General features: G+C 39.5%; 1 pseudogene across 1 annotated transcript; it reads left to right on the top strand.

Annotated features, from left to right (window-relative positions):
* Positions 1-159: 159 nt before the first annotated feature.
* On the top strand, positions 160-21413 carry LOC145491487 (uncharacterized; annotated as a pseudogene). Its single transcript, XR_014049842.1, has 6 exons — positions 160-3120; positions 4222-6998; positions 12201-12268; positions 14319-15025; positions 17327-17905; positions 18520-21413. The product of XR_014049842.1 is annotated as an uncharacterized LOC145491487 (transcript).
* The last annotated feature ends 508 nt before the right edge of the window (positions 21414-21921 follow it).

Genomic DNA, 21921 nt, shown 5'->3' with positions numbered 1-21921 from the left:
TGAAATTCATTATTTCTAAGTAATGAATTTACACACTTAGTGAAGTTCATTATCTATAAATAATTAATTTACACTCCCGGCAAAGTAATTTATTTATAAATAATGGGATTTACAAACTTTATGATATGTAAATAACTATTTTAGAGATGACCTGATTTATAAATAATTGAAGTTCTTTAGTTTGTTATTTATATATAATAACTCTATGGTAAAAGATTATTTATAAATCAGGACGTACCTAAAATAATTATTTACATATCAACGGACAAGTTCTTGTGTCTTATTTATAAACAAAGTTTGTGGCATTTCCAATTATTTATAAATAAGGGGAAAATGGCATAAATTCGGTCTAAATAATAAATTTACAAACGGCGCCCCATATACCCACTTCTACTGTGACCCAGAGCAGCGGGGTTAAGGTTACTCCCTTATATGCACTATATAGGTATGTGTGGCCCCAAAGGGTAGGGTTTTTCAGCCGTTTTGGTCATAAATAGGGTCTCGATTTTGGCCACTTTGGTCTTAAATAGGGTATGGGTTTTGTACTCTACTGTAGTCTTGAATTGGGTAATGTTGTTTAGAAGAAACTACTTTTTCATCATTATTGATAAGACCATGAACAAAAGGGCTTCAAAACTTATGTTTAGGGCAACTGTGTCAGTGGCAACGGTTGTAAATAGGTCGTCAAATTTTTGGTCTGGGCATAAATAGGGTATGGAAAATCTCAGATTTTGGTGATCAATAGAGTAAGGGTTTTGGGTTTTTTTTCTGGGAGTACCCCTCCCCCCCTCCCGGGTACTGTAAAGTGGTTCATAATTACATGCTGGATAGAATTCAGATTTTATCTTGTAATTACATGTAGCTTTAACCTCTAAATTATTATCTATTAATAATAAAATAGAGAACATCTTCTGTCTTCCTTTTCAAGAATTGGGCTATGAGGTCCAGACTTCTTCGAGGTGATAGTTTGAGGCTGTATCAACGATATTATCACCTGATGGGAATCTTGACCTCGCAATTCAATAATATTGTTAAGTAGAATTGTAAGATTTTCCATTGTTTCTCTATCAAACTTCATACTTGGTTGCAATCATACAATCTGAAATTCTCATACTTGTAGGACTTCATAATTAGTTAGTGGAACCATTCTGAGATTTTAAAGTTATGTTCTATATCAAATTAACTCAACAAGAGATGCTGTGGGAACACAGGCCTCTGGTGGTTGTTTACACAGCTTTTTTTAGTTCTTCCAAAGATCTGTTTTCAGCACCTCATCTTCTGTTAATCTGGTGGGGGTACAATGTAGCTCTGTAGCAACAGGACTTTTGTTCATTATGTGATCAATATTTAAATGTCATCTACCTTCCATCTCATAAAGAAAAAATGAAAAATGGCTGTCTCATATGCATGCATCAAATAATTCACAAAGGTCAGGTGTGATTGCTTCATTGTGGGTGGGCTGAAAATTCTAGCTTGGTTTGATCTTAAAGTGATTGTTTGCTTAAAATATTGAAGATCCGATACCAGGATTCATTATAAAAGAGGTAAAAAACGTTCTCTGGTAAAATTGTTTAAAATTGTGAGCTTTCAACAGCCAGTCTGCTGTCTTCAACAGACAAAAATGAAATGGTAAAACAGACCTAAGAATTTTGAATATAACAAGCGAATGGCATATATTAAATAGAATACGTGTGAAAGAATGTGAGAATGCTAAAGTGTAAAATTAGCGTTTGTTTAAAAGAATGTTACATTGTCCCAGCAGAGGGCACAAATTGTTGTCAGCCTCGACAGTTTTTGCTGTGTGCCAGGATCCCAGCGTAAGAATAAGAAAGCCGTATAAGAAAGACGCTGGAATCCTGGCACACAGCGAAAACTGTCGGAAGCCATTAGGACACGAAAATGGGACCTGGCTGCTGAGTACTGTTTGAAATTGTGGCAACAATGTTCAAATTGTGGGCTTCTTTGCAGGTGAAGTTCATAAGGAAAACCTGCACTTTAGAGGCTGAAACTTCTGTGAGTAGCTAACCTTAAAGTGCAAGGTTTTCATATAGCATTGACAAAAAATATACATTTTTGGAGTGACCTTCTCCTTTAAATACACACATTAAGACTTAACTCAGTAGCAAGGTACCTCTTGTATGATCAGTAACAGTACATTGTTTACATGTATCCAAAAAAACAATATATATATTGTCCAAACTCAGTCATGTTAGTAGTGTTAGTGTCTAATGATCAGTGCCCGCAAGGAGCTAGTTTTACGATCTTTCTTGCAACTCTCTTCAATGTTCTGGGAGTCTCCCACCTACCATTTAGATCATCCAGTCCCCCAGACAAGTTTCGAACTATTGTCCAGATACAAGGGACCATAGGCTCCTAGGGACAGTGCTTTAAAAGTGCTATTATGATGAAATGTGCAGATGTCCTCCATAATATGAGCTTAACAGTTTTGTTACCATGGCAACATACTGGGTTTCAACCTTCTCTGATATAGGCTTTTCTGGCCATCTTTGGCTTTCCATTTTGATATTTGTCAATGGTGCCTCATCTGCATGATTCAGCAAGCATATTAATATTATAAGGTCGAAGTTGTGGCCTCAGGTTAGAGGGGACTAGAAAAAAATTGAGTTGCCATGGGAAAATACAGGCTGTGTATAATTTTAATAGCCATAGGTGTGTTTCCAGTAGAACTATAAGCCTACCAACTTGATGTAATATGGGGTTGAGTGTATGACATCATCAGTCATCTCATTTGCATATTTTACACATGATGCAGATATTTGCAAAAGTTTAACAGCATTTTTAATCTTTTGTGAAATTCTATGTGATACACCTACAAATTCTGACTCAAGGGGTAAAAGTTTAATGAGAGAAGCATGTTAAAGCATTGAGTTGAATTTATGCTGTTGCCAAAATTTTACTGTAAGACGAAGAGAATTTTGGAGGGGAATTTGGTGTGGTTATTGAATTAACAGAGGTTGGTTTTGTTATTGATTTTGTCATTATCTTCTATATTTTTGAGGCAGAGTGGTTGTTGGCAAAAGCAAAACTGGCAATGTCTTCACTGACCTGCATTTAGATGTTTTTAGGTTTTTGTCTCTGACAATGAAGTTCAATTTACCGGTAAGTAGTTACACTTTCTTTACAATAGAACATATGGATATTAATAACTTATAGCTATTTTAATATCCTCATACCAAAATTGTAGTAATTTTATGGCTCAATTTCTATCTCTGGTTTAATTAGCTTACAGCAGTTTATTTTTTTAAACCAATTTAATTTCATCAAAGGGGAAGGGGAAATCTGAGAGCAATAATAAATTAGACCAACAAATATAAATAAATTTGCACTGATTGCTCTCATGGCCTAGTGGAGATGAAGTGGACCAAAAGGTCAGAGATCTGATGGTTTAATCTAGGTATGTCTGTACAAAATAATAAAAGATTGTATTGTAGTATGGGAGTATTATGGTGGGTTATGTTGGGGTGTTGATATGGGATCCTGGCTGAACTGTTGTAGGGTAGAAATAGGGACAGAGGGGGTGGGTGGTGTGCTTGTGATTCTTTTTAAGAACCACTCTAAAAGTGAAAACAACTGGTTTGAAAAATTTACAGCAGAGGTAAAAATTATACATTATATCTTGTTTTTCATACGTCAGGTAAATGAGCAAATACCCACAAGAGAAATGCAAACAAGAGATGCACTTTATTTCTCTTCTTAATCAGTGTTCTTCTGAATTCCTCTTGTTAAACTAAATTATTTTTTTCTGTTGAGATAACAGTTTTACACTGGACTTTTCCTCTGAAACTCTCACTAACAAAATAATCATTACTAAGAAAAATTATACTTTTTACGATAACTGTAGAAATTGTTGTGCGTTCATTGGCTAATTTTCATCATCAATAAGCGGACCTGTAGGCACATGAATTTATAATTTAAGAGGCGTGTCAATGAGCAAGAGCATACAATTTGGCAATGAGTTTGTTATTTTAAAAAAACAAATTGATGTCAGTTTTTCCTGTGTTTGCAGATGAGTGTATCCTATCGCCCTGTGGATCCACAGCAGAATTCATGATCAATAATATTCAAGACAGATGCATGAAAAACTGATGTCAATTTGTTAAACTGAAAAGATCTGGTTCTTGGTCTTTTTGTGACTGATGGAGGTCTCTAAAAGTTCTCAGATGTTGTTTAATTTTAATTTTAGTGTTTGTATTTTCTTAGGTGGTTACCTCCTGGAATATACACTCCACACTGGCATACAATCCCTTGATTTAGATGATGCTGAACCTGTTTTTTACCATCTTTAACATACATGTAAGAGTGTCAGTGGACCTGTCCAAGTGTGAATTTTTTTTACTGATAATGCAAATCATAGTAAAGATACAAAGCCTCTCTGGTGTGATTTCTTCCTTGACAGTGAAGTGCAACCTAACCAAAAGTTGCATTCTGTAAGAGGTTTACAAAAATTATAAAATATAGGAGCTCCTCTGAAAGAAGAGTTTGTTGTTTTTTTCTGTTGAACATTTATATTTTCCTAATAAGCAGTTTCTTCACAACACACTTCAAGATGATAAAGAGCCATAAAAATGACATTTTTATTGCGGAGATCATTTTCAAGATTAAAGAAAAGTTATTTTTATTTATATATTTTATTTTCTTTGTGAGAGGGTCTTTTTGAGAATTTCCCTAAAAATATCACAAGGTACAAAGGAAGGGGAAATATAAAAGTAATGTTTTCATTATCAGATTGAGTCTCTATGAAGCTGCAAAGTATGGTTAGTTTATACTGTTGTGGATAACGCTAGGGCCATTTAAATTCAAAATACAAATGGGAACTTACATTGTTAATCACACAATCCCTTAAATTGGTACTGTTTTGTTTTTTACCGGTAATTGCTTTTTTCCAGAAAACAATTTGAACATCCTTGTTACACAGGGAGGGGCGGTGGGGGAGGTATTCTACAAAGTTCTTAATGGGGAAGCTCCATCTCAAAGTCCAGCCTCTTAATACTGTATCCCTTTTCTAAACCCGTAGAGAGAAGTTTTAAAATATCTCTTTGAACAATTTATCAGAATCCCCTCATTCTGGCTCAGGAGAGTAAATGAGAGATTATCAACAACATTTTAGAACCAGAAAAAGGGAAATCCGTAAAAGAAAGATTTCCGTACCCTTTCATACGCCTGAAATCAACTTGTCAGAAATCCCTTACCCTTTAATAGTTATATCTGAAGCCTGAAAACTTTTGAGCAGAGCTTCCCCATATATGTCATGACATAGAGTCCTCCCACATACACAATTCAGGAACTCTTGACAAGTTGTGATGAAGCTGACTTTAAGACTGGTCTGATTAGGCAGCTTCAGTTTTTGAGTACAAACTTGTTACTCTCAGTCAACTTCTGGTATTGAACCTTGTCTTTGCTGGTCTGGTCCAAGTTCACAGACACTACTAGCTAGCAATCACTTTCACAACACTAACACTAGCAATGTCACTCGCAGTCTGGGTGTTCAGTTCCACCGCACCATGTTTCATGGTCACTCATCATTGTCAGACATGAGTTCATAATAGCTTGTAACATTCACCAGCCTGGCAGTGTCATTGTTGCTACTACCTGTTCCCAGACTTCCTTTTATGGCTGGGTGTTGGGGCATGATATTTCATTACTGTTTGCAAACAGTTGTGAAAGTGTGATGAATTAAAATAATTGAACTCTATGAGAGAGAATTGTCAGAATTGCTAGTGTTCTGTCATTCCCTGGGACTGAAATGTCTTGATGTAAGCTTATATAGAGAAAGCACATTCAAAATAAGGCAAAATGTGGGAGTAACCTTTCAAAATAAGCTGCAAGTATGATAGTTAGGTATTAAAAGATAAGGAACTTGGCCAGCAAACAAGGCAAATGAAAGGAATTGAAGAAATGAAAGGTGCATGCATGCTTGACCTCATAGGATCCGAGGGGGGAAGTATTGAAACTTTATAGTGTCGCTGACACTCAACACTGTTGAAACGGAAAAATAAAGTAGATTGTAACTGAAAAAAACACGAGATGCCCAAATTACTAAATCGCCCATAAGAATATCTTGTTTATTTTTAAGGGGTTCACGGCCTGCCTATGTTTAAGGAAGCGTTTACCAATTAAGGAATTGCCAAGGGAAAAGTTAAGATTACTTGTTCAAGGTTCTTAACCAATCGTAACAGAATTGTAATACCAGTTTGAGTCACAAGCAAGAACATGAATTTGCGTTAGTGTCGATCAGCAAGAAAGTTCCGCCGCGTTATGTGTGTGGGTCTATTCTTACAGTGTGATACGATTAACACCTCTACGTTACTCTCAAGTGTTTGTCAAGGGAAAATTTGAAAAATAGGCTTCTGTTAAATAGGTTCTCCCACGTCTAGGAATCTGACACAGCGCTTTTCTCTCAGTGTAATACCTACCTAAGAGAATAGGATATTTGAATTGAGTGCAACTTACCTACAAATCATTATTTCCACGCAAACGATGGCTCCTGTGGAATTCAGCGAAGAAGAAACGACGACATTTCGTAAAAACACACGCCTTCAAAACAGCGTGTTTTTGAATAAATAATCGTTCTTTTCCTCAATCAAACGATATGACGAGGAAGACGACAAAATTTTGTTTCTCATGGCCAAATAAAACGTTAGAAATATCCCGCCGATTACGAAATATAACCACTTTACTTACTGAGAGAACGATTATGTCGCATTCAAATTTGATTTTGCCGTCCAGCCCGCTTTTTTACCGGATGTTACGTCACTTTTTGGTGGATGATCCAAACACAAAAAAAGTGCCAGGCGTCGCAGAGTGTTCTCCCCCGCCCCTGCATATAGGTGATATGCTTCTGCCGACACTTCACACAAAAAAATAACTCTTGCACGCATAGCGTGCCTATGTTTACTATCTGTAGAAGGTTTACGATATTAGTGGGCCAAAATGTTACCTTTAGCTTGTGGTTTGATGATCACATCTAACGCTGCCAGGTATGTTAACATACAGAAACAACTTAATAATAAAGCGTATTATCGTTTGTCTCACGATGTAGTCACTTGCGATCTACATCTCAAGTGACTACATCGTGAGACAAACGATAATACACTTTATTATTGCATCTACCACGATGAATAACAACAACCTTTTCCTCGACATTGACCAGAAACAACTTGTGTAAAGTAACAACTGGGAATTAACGCTTTGTTGTAAAGGAAGTCACTTCCGCCATGGCGTGAAACCGCAGAATTGCATGCCCTTTTAATCCTCTTGGCTTCGTCAAGTTCATAATTAACCGCGCGGCCATGGGCCGAGCGCGGTTCTAGGTTTACCCGTGGTTTATTTTTTTTTTTTTTGTCGGTGACCAGACGCAGACCTCCGCTCGGCCAAATTCCGAGTCACGCAACGTGTGATGTTTTTTCCGCCAGAAGCTGTTAAAACATTAATACACGGATAATTTTACGGATATTGTTTCCTTTGTTGTGGGTAAAATATATTTTCTTTTAGTTTTATCGAAGCGTTGGATTCAAAGGGATTAATAAATACGCTAAAAAAAGGTATTACGTCAGCCATGGAATGCGTTAACGTTGCAGCTTTCACTTTCGCTACGTGACTAATAGGATCGTGTTTACTTTGGAAGTTTATTTCGCCAGAAGCGACGGTCATTAATTTATTTGCAAGTTTGCGAGTATTTCTTGTGGTTTTAGGCAAATGAAGTAAATTCTTTGGCTCTTTCATCGCAGCGAGTTCATAGATCGGAAGGAAAATGAAATATTTGCAAGCCAAGCAAAGAACATGTCAGGACATGCAATGATTACGTCATTGGTAGGGAAATAACCACCGTACTAAAGATAGCCGTCGATAACGCAATTCTTGAATTATGTGACTCGTGTGACTTCTTTGCTAGCCCTTTACTCAAGGAAAATATTAAATTTAAACTTGACTTTTAAGAAAGAAAGCTGTTGTTAATAGTGTTCGTATCTTCATGCCCATACATATCCCAAAGAAAGTTCCAGATTAACACTATTACGTCATCGGAGATTTCGCAACGGCTACGACTGATGGTGCAATAGTACAGTCTGTGTTGATCAAGTGATGTGATGTCTACAGTAATCAATGAATCATCAAGGATTACTTTCGAATGTGCACTGCGTTGCGACTGTAGTGCTAAGAAAACAGTTAAATTTTAAAAGCGCGGTTTTAAGATCTAACAGATCTTGGTTTTTTTTTTTTTGTCGGTGACCAGACGCAGACTTCCGCTCGGCCAAACTTTGAGTCACGCAACGTGTGATGTTTTTCCGCCAGAAGCTGTTAAAACATAAATACACGGACAATTTTACGGATATTGTTTTCTTTTTTGTGGGTAAAATATATTTTCTTTTCGTTTTATCAAAGCGTTGGATTTAAAGGGAATAATAAATACGCTGAAAAAAGGTATTACGTCAGCCATGGAATGCGCTGACGTTGCAGCTTTCACTTTCCGCTACGTGACAAATAAGATCGTGTTTACTTTGCAAGTTTATTTCGGCAGAAGCGACGGTCATTAATTTATTTGTAGCTTTGCGAGTATTTCTTGTGGTTTTAGGCAAATGAAGTAAATCCTTTGACTGTTTCATCGCAGCGAGTTCATAGATCGGAAGGAAAATTAAATATTTGCAAGCCTAGCAAAGAACATGTCAGAACGTGCAAAGACTACGTCATTGATAGGGAAATAACCACCGTACTAAAGATAGCCGTAGATAACGCAATTCTTGAATTATGTGACTCGTGTGACTTCTTTGCTAACCCTTAACTCAAGGGAAAAAAACAATTAAATTTAATCGTGACTTTAAAGAAAGAAAGCTTTTTGTAATAATGTTCGTATCTTCATGCCCATACATATCCCGAAGAAAGTTCCAGATTAAGACTATTACGTCATCGGAGATGTCACAACGGCTACGACTGATGATGCGATAATAGAGTTTGTGTCGATCAAGTGCTGTGATGTCTACAGTAATCAATGAATCATCAAAGATTGCTTTGGAATATGCACTGCGTTGCGACTGTAGTACTAAGAAAACAGTTAAATTTTAAAAGCGCGGTTATAAGATCTAACAGATCTTCTTGTTTTTTCTGGATTTATTCTGGTTTTATGGATAGCGTTTTGGATGAAACTGTCGCGTTCTGTGCTGTCTTTGGTTTGATTGCAGAAATCAATTTGAACCTCTGTCTGAGAGTTTAAGATGCGTTTTATGTATGATCATAGGAAGGTTTCCTTTAATTTACTCCTGTCTTTGTGGGAGCTACAAGTGACTCGTTTTTATCTCAATAACATACAATGGAACCCGGTTAACATGGTCACAACGGGCCATGAAAAATTGGCCTTAAGTAATTAACGGGGTGGCTATATTAAAGGGGAAGGGTCAAATTTCATGACTGGTCTAAACTGAGTGAAGTCTTGACAATGATATATCACAATTGCTCCTCTCCAAATGCAGATACAAATCTAAAAAATTGATATAATACAATATTAACCATGGGAAGGTGAACATAACTGGTTCAAGTGGCCATACTAACAGGGTGAAATTACAGGTTGGGATTTCAGAATGTGGTGGTTGGCCATATTAATTATATAGCTCCATCGAAATCCAATATTGCCAACAGACCTATTTTTTAATTAATTTTTGCAAACTGTCCAAATTTAAAATAAATTGGATAGTTTTTGCCTGAACATTTAGTTTAGCTTTGAACAAACTGTCCAATTTGAGAAAAATCTGGATACTTTCCATCAACCAATGAAATGTCAAGATAAATAAAAGTACCGAGAATTGGCCAACCAGGTTGCAGCTGTTATCACTGCCATCAAACGTCACCAAGCAATTGTAGCTCGCTGAGTTTTCTTATGTTAATGGCGGAATTTCCCAACTTTTCTCTCCACCTTTTTGACGTCTAAACTTTCAAATGGAGTCTTTGGCTAGGTTTCCAGAGATAGATGCTACTGATTTACTCGAGATGAGGGAGAATAATCAGAACAAGAACAGTCAACGAAGCAAAAAACCTGTGTTTAAGTGTTTGACCTGTGACGTGCCGAGCAAAGCGAAGTGATAAATACTGTACTTTAGAAGATAAAATATTTGCCTTGTTCATCTGTTGTTGGATCCTATATAATTAATAGGTAATAGGACTATGTGCTTGTCCAATTTGAAATAATTGGATTCAAAAAATTCTTCGGACTGCTAAATTGGACTCGGCCTATGGCCTCGTCCAATTTTGGCTGTCCTCAGGATTTTTTTCATCCAATTATTTCCAAATTGGACAGCATGTAGTCCTATTACATATACTAATAGGGTGGCCACATTAACATGGTTTTCTTATAAGAAAATGAAAATTTGCCAGGACAAAAAAGACCTGCCTAATAATAACTAGGTGACTGTATTAACGAGGTGTCAGTGTTAACTGAGGTTCCACTGTACGTGCAAAATTCTCAGCATGCTAATTGGCAATTAAATGATATTTAATGATTAATTGTAAACCAGTTTCCGTTCCTTGAGAATTTTTATCAAGTCATTTGGCAATTGATTATTAAGGGAAATTAGGGAATTAGAAAGAAGATGTTGGGCAAAATAATCTCCCAATGAAATATATTTTTACATGTTCACAGTCAAATCAGCTGAAATGGCCCAGTGTGGAGACTCCCACATAGCAAGGTCGGGGTGCTTATTGTACCTTTTAAGGGTTAAAAAGCATTTGTGGCACCTCTCAGGGTGTTCAGTCCCAAAAGGTCCACTACAAAAGCTTTTGCAGTGGCTTTAAGGGTATTGAGCCAAAAAAATATGACAGGAGATATTTGAAAATCAACTAATTTTTATTTTCCTCTCACAATTGGTACCTCTTTAAAAAACTTTCAAGGCACGCCCACAAAACACGAGCTTGGTATCTCTTAAGGGTTATTTTTAAAATTTCAGATGAGCACCCCCATCCTCTTTACATGGGAGTTCCCCCCCCCCCCCAGGTGAAATGGGTCATTAGGTAGTCAGTTAGAATGATGTAAGCTCAAATATGTCTAGAATTTCATTATCAGATTGTACAGTGAAACGTGTGTTAAGCAAACTTCCTTGGGACACTCACTACAGGATATCTGCCCTAAACAGGTTCTAATATATTGTGCAATGATAGTTAATTATTTACCCTTATGTAACACAGTGTAAGGTCAAAGACTGCTCATAGCACAATGTCCAGTCAGTCAATGCATCAATCTGAAATAATCTACAGTTAGCTTTAAAATGATATTGCTGAACAATGTTAAAGGAGTCTGAGCTGAGCTTTTAGAAGTAAAAAGCCCTTAAACTGTCTGCGTATTGCAGGTTTTGTGTAACAAAATGGCTTAATATTAGTGTTCGCATAGATCTGCTTAACAGAGGTGTTCAGCGAATGCAGGTTCATTGTACAGTAAATGTAGGAAGAAAATTTAGGGACTCAAGCTGGTGTCCATGTCTGCTTAATATGGGGTCTGCTTAATACAGGTAATTTCACTGTGGTTATCCTTGTTATGTTGTGGTCCATTGAGTATTAGAAGCAAAAATCACTTAGGAAATTAATTTGGGACTTAGAAACAACCAGGGGCAATGAACACAATTCTCTATAAATTAAATCTATAAACTATCACTTAAGGGAGTAATCTGTTGTCAGGTTCTGTCAACAAGTCATATCATTGGTCTCTTAGCATAACTTTGAAATTAGGGAGCTTAAGAAGTCCGTGACGGCAACGGCAACGTCGCTAAACAAAAGGTTTAATGAGGAGAACAATCGCTGTGCACATGCATTATAATTCTTGGTACATTTCTTTGCTACATCTACTTTCAGATCCTGCAGACTTTAAATTTTTATCACCATAATTTATACCTGTTGAAATCTATGATTAGTGATATCTTCACTGTTTTAGTTTATTTTATTTTGAATATGTCATAACTTTTGAAAACTGAGTCAAATTTGGGGTAACACTTCAATGCCTGCCTGCTAGCGATAACCCGCAGACAGGTCTTTGCTGCGCTTGAAAACCCAGGAGGGCTTCTGTCAAGGAGGGTTGGGGCAGACAGGCCAGGTGCCTGGCTTTAACCAGCTGATTCCAAGTGGGCCCCCGGGTCTATCCCCAGGGGGGTGGGTTGGGTCACAGAGAGAGGCTTTTTTGTCAGCTTAACTGGTCATTTCCTTTGCAGGACAAGCTTTGGCCACCCATGCCCTTCAGCCTTAGGGGCTGGCAGCCAGTCAGCCAGACAAAAGTAAGGTGGGTAGGCTGTGTGACAGACTGCCTGTGAGTGAAAAAGTCTGTGTAATTTTCTTGGAAAAGTGTCAGGGTGGTTGTGTTGAAATCAGCACAGTTTATATAAATCCAGTCATTTATATCTTCACTGTTTAGTTAAGGACCTGCAAGTTGATTCTGCTGCCATCAGGACTATAAGTCATGCAGTCAGCCAAACATTGTCTAATGTATAGATTTAGCCAAGCCTAAAAGCGGAGCTCCTGGGCTGGGTTGTTCAAAGCCTGATTAAGGTCATTCCCAGTATTTCACTGCGCATCCCTACTGCGCATGATCTCACACGTGATTAACGCCCGCACATTAAAAAATGGCAGCTTTGTCTTTACGGCTGGACCCCGCCATAGAGGTAAATAGTCATTTCCTCGAAAACGAGTACAGTGACCCATCATTTTTTTCTGTTGTTTTGAATTGAGTAATAAATTTCTCTATATGAAATAATATGGACCAATTCTCAGTGTAGAAAAAGAAATAATCGTCAGAAACGTGAATTTAGCAAGCAATTAAGACTATAATCATGGTGCTAATATAAGGATTTATTGGGTACAAACAAGGTGCTGTTGCTCCTTAACAAATATGGGGACCTCTCATTTTTGTTTCAAAATTTAAGTTCCTATAATATAAACAATCAATAGGTAAAGTTTGACAAAAATCTCAGGGCAGGTTCTATTTCAGTGAAATGACCTTAAGCTAACCCAGAATAAGTGAGAATTTTGAATTGAGTTTTTTTTTAACTTGCCAGTGAGGTTTTCTGTTTAATATATTGTTTGGACTTCTGAGTTTGAATAATAAGGGCAAAACATGACTTTTCTGGGGAATATTGTGTATTTGCGTCCAGGTAAAAATAAACAATATTCCCAAAGCACAAAGTTATCCTTGAAACTGTCTATGCTGCTATACACAAAGGTATCTGTGAGAGTAGGAATAACTGTGAGAATACTTTGTGTTGGTGGCCATTGGCCTTTTCCAACTTGACTTCAGCAGAGAATTTTGTGGTAATTCATTAAGCTCGACCATTGTTACACAATTGAGGTCAACTTTCAGCTTTCGTTTGTCGCACCATTTCTCAAATTTTTTGATCCCCACGCAATGTATTTTCTGCCTGAGCCTTGGCTGCTAATTTGTTCTAATCCTGGCTCCAGCCTGAAATATGAATTTTGACCGCTAATTTCTTCCATTACTGAATGGTTTTGCCACATCAGCACTATGCTTACTTTAATTGGTTAAAATCCATCAGATGATAAAGCTAGAACCAATCAGTTGTAGGGCTGATAATGTTTTAGCAGCCCACTGTCAGTCATTTGCAGCTCCCTGAGCATGTGTTTTTAAGAGGCTGAGTTTCTATTCGGCCGTGTATATTGATAATTAAATCTCAAACTGCACAAAACATAAGCAGTTAAAAACATTTTTATACAAGAAAAATGTACACTTTGGTTCACTTTCAATCTGGGTTAGCGTTAGCCAGCTCAGTCCTGAACAGACCCAGCCCTGATTACAGTAAGTTAACCTGGTTTGAGCCCGGAGTCCAATTTAGAAGCTGGTACATGTACTTGGTCAGTGGTTAACTTCAAAAAAAACATGTGACCTCAGTGAGCTGAAAACTTGAGCCCGCAATATGGTCACATGATACTGGTCAGTAGATACCTTATTTTGACAGGTGCCAGTTGACCATAAATGGATGTCCAATATCAAAGATGCACAGTGTAAACCAAGGCCACATGTTCCATTAGCTGGAGTATGACCACCATGTTGTGCAACATCATTTTTTTCGTCATGCATACGTGCCCAGTAGCAATACCGCTAGCCATTTTAACCACAAGAAAAGCGATTCATGGGTTTCTATGAGAATGGGGCTCCACTTGGTGGCCCTTGGGCTCTTGGTGCTCCGCTGCAAAATTCTGTCATGCCAGTTGGTGAACACAGTGATTATATGATTGTCCTAAGTATAGAAATTTCCTACAAATGATTTTTAAATTTAATTACCTAACTCAAAATTCCCTTTTCCTTCATCTTTTTTTAGCCAGCACTGGCTTCAAGATGTAATTTTACCTCACATTTATAGCCTTTGACAACAATAATCATTGGAACTAATTTGTAATCTCAAGATTATGGTCTCTGATGAGGAGAAGAGATGGCTTGTTGTTGGGATTGCCATGAACAAAGTAGCAGCTCCAGTATTGAGAAATTTTATCAAACAAGGAATGGACACTCATTATACAAACCTGGATATCTACTGCAGTGGTCTGGCCACACCCTGTACCTTAAAGACACTGACTTACTGTCAGGTCAGTAGTGATCCATGCTTTAAACACTTGAAATTCCAGAATGTCAACAACAATCTTCAGCTGCATGGCAAGCATAAAAGACTCTACAATTACAACATCAACAGTTCAGTAGACTTGGCCAAGTTGTTTGTGCCAGATTATCTTGCTGAGTTTTCAGGCTTTGACAAGTCACTGGACATGAGTGCCATCCTTCGCCTGTTGGGATTTAACAAGCCTGCACCGATTTTCTACTCCCCAAACCCACTGATGTCTATTCAGAATTCAGCTGATGATGTCAGAGAAAATGTCAGGAACAAATGGGGTCATTGTAATGTTACTAACTGGACTGAAGTCCTCTTCAATGATTGTTTTTCCAAGCTGGAGACCTTGGTGAGAAGTCTGGGACTGACTGGTGGTATCAAGAAGACCAGTTTAGATCTGCTGTCAGATTGGCTAACTAAAGGTAATTGCAGTCTTTTTGAAAAGTTTATTACTTGCACTGCAACAAAGCTTTACCCAAATGATTAAACATGCTTTATATCATTTTGTATGATCAATATACAAGGTTCAATCAATAATTCATTAAGAATTGTAATCAGGAGGGTTTGAGAAAAATCTTAAGTTGCCTTTCAGGAACTAGCAAAGTAAATGGTCACCAAAGTTTAGTTGCCAGCTGATGGTATAAGAACAGATTTTACTTATCTCTATGATAAACCTCTTTCCACCCACTGCCTCTGTACCACACATTATCCCTTACTAAATTGGTTATTTCCAGTATAATTTTAAAATTACTTTAGAGTTGATTTCTCTATTTTCTCAGCCTGCCCTCACCTTTGCCTTTGTCAGCCCTAGTCTTAAAAGAGCTACCACATGCTATTACCTCACGCCCACCCAGCCCATTTCCCTGCAATCCACACCACACCTTACCCCTACCACCTCTACCGCATCATGCCCTAACACCTCTACCTCACCTATCCCTTGCCACACCTGCAAGGCTTCAACAGCCTTTAAAAACCCTACATACCTCATCTTCTCGTAACCACACCCCCATTCCTTATCACCATTCCTACACTCTATCCCGTACCACTTCTACTACAGTATCTTCACCCCCTCCCTTGCTAAATCCTACCACTTGTTTCCTCTATTCTCACACTTCATCCCCTACCACATCTGCTATGCCCCTATCCCCTACTATACCTACCACACCACCATCCCTACTACAATCCCTACTGTGCATCTTTTACCACCTCTTGAATTGAGTTGGTGTCCATCTGTCTCGGGAGACAATGGAACTCTTGCACCGCTATGGTTATACAAGCCAATTCTAGATCGGCAGGCTCAGTTGCAGTTGTTGCAGGTGAAGGTCACGCCTCGCTCTGAGTGCAGGGAATCTGCCCTCTGCCATCTGCGCTCTCTCCCCTCTTCCCATTGCTGTTTTCTCATCTCGTTACTCCTCTGGACGCATGCTTTCATGATCATTCTCCAGTCACTGCGGTCTTCAGTCACTGCCTCCTTGCCTGCTGGATCGATGTTCCCTGCTCTCATGTCTCGTTTGCAAACATCCTTGTAACGTAAGACAGGCCTTCCTTCAGGTCTGGAACCAGTGGTGAGCTCGCCATACAGGATGTCTTTGGGGATTCGCCTGTCCATTCATCTGACGTGGCCGAGCCACCACAGGCGGTGCTGGGTCAGGAGTGCAAACATGCTGGGGATGCCTGCCTGGTCGAGGACATTCTTTTTTGGTACACAATCTTGCCACGTGATACCCAGAATTTCCCTGAGGTTGCGCAGGTGAAAAGTGTTGAGCCTGCGTTCTTGGTAGGAATAGAGACCATGACTCGCTGCCGTGGAGCAGAGTACTGAGCACACAGGCTTGGTACACCTGCATCTTGGTGTTGATGGTCAGCATGGGGTTTTCACAGATCCTCATTGCCAGGCAGGCCATGGCTGTTGCTGCTTTGCCAATGCTTTTGTTGAGTTCGGCATCCAGGGAGTGGTTGCTGGAGTTGGTGGACCGGAGGTTTATGAAGTCCTCGACGAACTCGAGCGTGAAGTCACTGATAGAGATGCTTGGGGTGCTGCTCAGGTCTTGGCCCATGATGTTGGTCTTCTTTAGGCTGTTAGACAAGCCAAACTCTCTACACGCATGGAAGAAGCAGTTGATGAGTCACTGAAGTGCCTCCTCGGAGTTAACAGTCAGAGTTGCATCATCTGCAAAGAGCATCTCACGCATGAGAACCTGTCACACTTTGCTTTTGGCATGTAGGCAGGCCAGGTTGAAGAGACTGCCATCGCTTCTGTCCTCTGATTGGCTGAAGGTGAAGGACAGCAGCAACGAGAAAAAGATGCCGAAGAGAGTTGGAGCAAGCACACAGCCTTTTCTTTACCCTGCTCTATTGGAAAAGGGTTCGAGGAAGATCTATCGTACTGGACGGTGCCATGCATGTCTTCATGAAAGGACGTGATCATCCTCAGGAACTTGGGGGACATCCAATCTTCTGTAGCAGAGTGAAGAGCCTTTCCTGCTGAGCAAGTCAAAGGCCTTGGTCAGGTTGATGAATGCGACGTATAGCGGCCGTCTCAGCTCCCTTTATTTCTCCTGCAGCTGTCGCAAAGAGAAGACCATGTCAATTGTTGATCTTCTAGCTCTGAATCTACCATGCATACATTATATCCTACAACCCTTATCACGCTCAATCATCCGATCCCCTGACAAAAGTTGCCTTCCGTTTTGTGAAACTCTTCATGCTTTGTTTGATTTCAGGTTGTCAGCTGTGTATGGGTCATGCTGTGGATCAAAATCTTCTTTCCCTTGTGCAACAAGATGTCAAAGAACTCATTAAGAGCTACAAGAAAACTGAAGCAGAACAATCAGCCATTCAAGAATCACTGGCTCAGCAAAGAAAAGAGCAAGCTCAAATACAAAACACTGTGACTTCCATCCAAGGTGAGCAATCGTCAACAAGAGTTCAATTGCGGAAACAAAGTGAGCTGTTGAAAGCAATGCTAGAGTGGAAAGAACAACAGATGAAAGAGAAGCAAGAAATAATGGAAAAGCTTGTGTCCCTGGAGAAAACGCTCAGTGACGAATTATTGATTCGAGTTGACAGATTGGAAAAGGGACTAGCTAAAGCAGATGGCAAAGTTGAACAACTGGAGGAGGGATTTGCCAGGACCGATGACAAATTTGAACAACTGGAGGAGGGATTTGCCAGGACCGATGACAGAGTGGAACAACTGCAGCAAGGGTTTGCCAAAGTAGAAAACGACGTTTTTGAGACAGGAAAGAAAATCAAACAACTGGAAGAAGAAGTCACAAGTCAGAGAATGGAGAACAATCCAGGTTAGTTTTTGTAATTTGTAAATTCAGAGGAAAAGAACAGTGATGAATGGTATCAGGGAACAACAATCTGTGGGTAATCAATGATTCTGATCAGCCACTGAGTATCGGTGATTATCAATGCGTAATTGATGATGTTATCAGTAGGGTAACTTCTGCTGCCCTATTAATCAAATCGTACCACTTTTAACATAAATCAAATCGTACCAAGTTTAACATAAAGTTAACATAAAACTATCATTTCTTTACATATGTTAAAAGAGGTTTGACAGCCAGTAAGGTGAATTAATTACTCGATCATGGTAATGAAAACGTTGAAGTAAATGTTTGGAAACTTAGAGAACGATTGACGTGAGGTTGGGAAGTTGAAATGTTTGATAGTTCCCATGGAGAATTAATATTTAGTATTTTTACACATTTGCTTCCTGGTGTGGACAGGGTGTTTGTATTGGGTTTAAGTGCCTCTTCTTAAACTGTTTGTGTATATGCACGCTACCTCTACAAGCAAGCCTCCGCCCCCCCCCCCCCCCCTTCGTCCCTTCCTTTCTTTGTTTGTTCGTTCGTTTGTTGATTCATTCGTCGATTTCTTCACTATATGTTGGTTACTTTATTGACAGGATCTAAAACAATTCTGCCAAGATCAAATCTTCCTGCAAAGGTTCCCCACTTCATTGGCCGACAGGAAGAATGTGACGAAATTGTTGGTCACGTGACCTCCGAATCAACCCGACTCGTCTCCGTCTGGGGTCCGCCAGGGTTCGGAAAAACGTCCATCGCAATCGCAGTTGGACATCGTCTTCAAGCATGTGAGCCGCCCGTGTACTTTCTCTCATTACGTGAACTGAAGTCAAAAAACGACTTAACGTCAAAATTTCTTGGTCTGTTCCGACAGACCGTGACACTAGAAACTGAAAAGTTGCAGAGTTTATCAACTGATGACGAGCTTTGCCTAATTTTTGACAGACTTTCGGATCGCTGTGTTGTAATCCTGGATAATGCTGATGACCTCTTTGAATGTGGCGTTCCAGACGTGAAGGAGGAGGTTATGAATTTGATTGGAGAAATTCTCAGTCGCAGTAATAAGATCAAGTTTCTTTTAACCACAAGGGAGTCTTTGTCCTTTTTGAATTTACATTTTCGAGGACACGTGTCTGTCAGAATAAAAGAGCTAGACAAGTTTTCTTCTCAAACCCTAGCTCGGGAATTGCTCCCAGAAGTGAGCCCTTATCACTTGACAAAAGTTTCGCAAATCTGTGGGCAGGTTCCCTTGGCCATAAAATTAATGTGCTCATCCATTCCTGACGATTTGGCTCGAGCAAGTCAGTGCATTGATGAATTCCTTGAGTGTACAGAAAACATCGTAGAAATGTTGGACAACCCAGATTATCCGAGCCACTTGAGATTGAAGTCTCTGTTCGAGTCTTCCTTCCAGAGACTATCTACGCAAGACCAAGAGGCGCTAGTATCGTTGTGTATTCTTCCAGATCATTTTGATTTTAAGATTGCCGCAGCCGTTTTGGGGATAACCAGAGCAATCGAAGTAGAGAGGCTATTGCAAAGACTGCAGAGGAAATCCCTTCTTGATTGTTCAAATTCTGGTAAATTCACTATGCATAAACTAATTCAGTCGTTTTCTAGAGAAAAGGGAGAAAATGAGATGAAAGAAACAGTTCTCATCTCAAAATCTCGCTTCTATGCATTTTACATTGGCTTATTCGAGAAACTCAATGAGAATTTCCTTTCTGGGCGTTCCATGTCAGCATTCATGGAGTTCTTTGAAGACGAAAATAACATTGTTCAAAGTCTGATTGAGGGCTGTTGCGATTCAAAGACGGCCGACAGAGTTTTTGATGTTTTGACGAAAGCAGAGCTCTTTGTGGACTCGCTTTATTGGACCGGGCCGCCTCATAGAATTTTCGCTTCAGCAATAATGGCGGCCAAACAGTCTGGGAAAACTGTTTTCTACAGGCGCCTACTCATTTCGTATGCGTTTAACTACGTAACCTGGGGCTCAGGTGGAAACACAAAGAAGTTGCTTTCTGAATCCAAGGAGCTTCAATTGTCTGCTTCTTCTGACAGTGATGGAGAGATAGGAAAATACTTGTGCTACTTTGGAATCCATGAATGTGTCATCGGGAAGACGGAGTCTGGAGTGGAGGCTTTGGAAGAAGCACTTTTTTCCCTAGGGACCAGTCCGGAACATCGAATTTTACTGCTTATTGTCTCCCAAATTCTAGCTATTTATTATCAGTGCAAGAATGACTCCATGAACTCTTCCCAGTTCTACAACAAAGCACTGAAGGAATGCAGAGATGTGGGGGACATGGGATTAGTAGTGATTCCCACGACAACAATCGTGGTAACAAACGAAGGTGTTGAACGTAACACACCGACAACAAAGGCCAATCCTTTGGTAAACGAGCCTCTTCAGTGTCATGTTATCATGCTTGTACGCGAAGCGGTACGAAAGTTTTTGACCACAGACACCAAGCGAGCTTTTGGCAACTTATTGCTGAAAATAATAAAGGAATCCGTGTTTGAACTCCGAACGGTCACACCTGGTTGGCTCAAATTTCATGGCAACGCTGTTAATTTGCTTCAGGGCTTTGGCAAATACGAGGACGCTATAACGCTTACGAACAAAATGGCGAGCGTACATGAAAAAGCACTGCAACAAACCATGAAAAAGAAAGGAAATGTCGGAGAAAGTCCAGAAAAGCACGAGGAGGCAATGGCGCGGGCCTATTCGGACCAAGGTGAAATTCATCACCGGAACGGCAACTACGCGGAAGCTCTAACGTCATACCAACGTGCACTTAATACCCGACGAAGACTGTTTGGTGAAGAACATTCAAAGACCGCCGACAGCTATCGAGATGTAGGGCTTACCCATCAGTCACTGGGGGATTACACCTCCGCTCTTCAGTCACACAAACGTGCGCTTGATATCCGATTAAAACTGTTTGGCAAAGTACATCCAAAGACCGCTGACAGCTACCGTTCAGTAGGGCTTACTCAACATTCACTGGGGGAATACACCTCCGCTCTTGAGTCACACAAGCGTGAACTTGATATCAGAATTCAATTGTTTGGTGAAGAAGATTCGAGGACTGCTAACAGCTACCAATCAGTGGGGGTCGCTCCACATTCACTAGGGAATGACACCTCCGCTCTGCAGTCACACACACGTGCACTTGATATAAGAATTAAACTGTTTGATGAATTAAGGACCGCTGACAGTCACCATGAAATAGGGGTCGCACAGTATTCACTGGGGAATTACGCCTCCGCTTTCGAGTCACACAAGCGTGCATTTGAGATCCGATATCAGAATTAAACTGTTTGGTGAAAAACATTCAAAGACTGCTGACAGCTACCCTGAAGTAGGACTTGCACAACACGCACTGGGGGAATACACCTCCGCTCTTGAGTCAGAAACCAACCGTGTAAAAACCTTTTTCTCTGTTTGTAAATCGCCCAACAGAGTAGTTTTCCAGTATATTTAGGTTTTCTAAAATTTTGGGACTTTTTTTGTAACATTCCACTGATTTACAATTTATTTGGAAGTAGTTTTAGCTTTCAAGAATTGAATTTCCAGAAAGCATATTTTGTGCCCAAATGAGATATTGCATTCTTCGCTGCTGTAAATATTTGTGGAGATATTAGATAAAACATGCTCTTTTAATCTCCTCAACTTGATTGCTTGTGGTTGACTTTCACTCTCCAATTTACTTGGCTTCAGCTTTCATCCCAGCTTGCTTACGGTTAGCTCATTTGTTAGTTAAAGCAATGCCATGTATTTCTACCCGATATATAAAGCATTACAATTACATGAATATCATAGTGACACGGACGTTCACAGTTTCGTGGTCTGGCTTAAGTTCTGTTACGAATCCTAGCATTGATTTTAGCTTATGAACTCATTTTTCCCACTTTATCTTTTCTATACATAGTCTAACTTTCACCCCCGACGCAACAGCTGTCAACTGCAGCACTTTTACACTGTAAACTTTCATTTA

This window comes from Orbicella franksi, chromosome 6 (genome assembly GCF_964199315.1).
Source record: "Orbicella franksi chromosome 6, jaOrbFran1.1, whole genome shotgun sequence".
NCBI lineage: Eukaryota > Metazoa > Cnidaria > Anthozoa > Scleractinia > Merulinidae > Orbicella > Orbicella franksi.
Note: the sequence above shows the minus strand (reverse complement) of the source record. Positions and strands in the feature narration are given on the sequence as shown.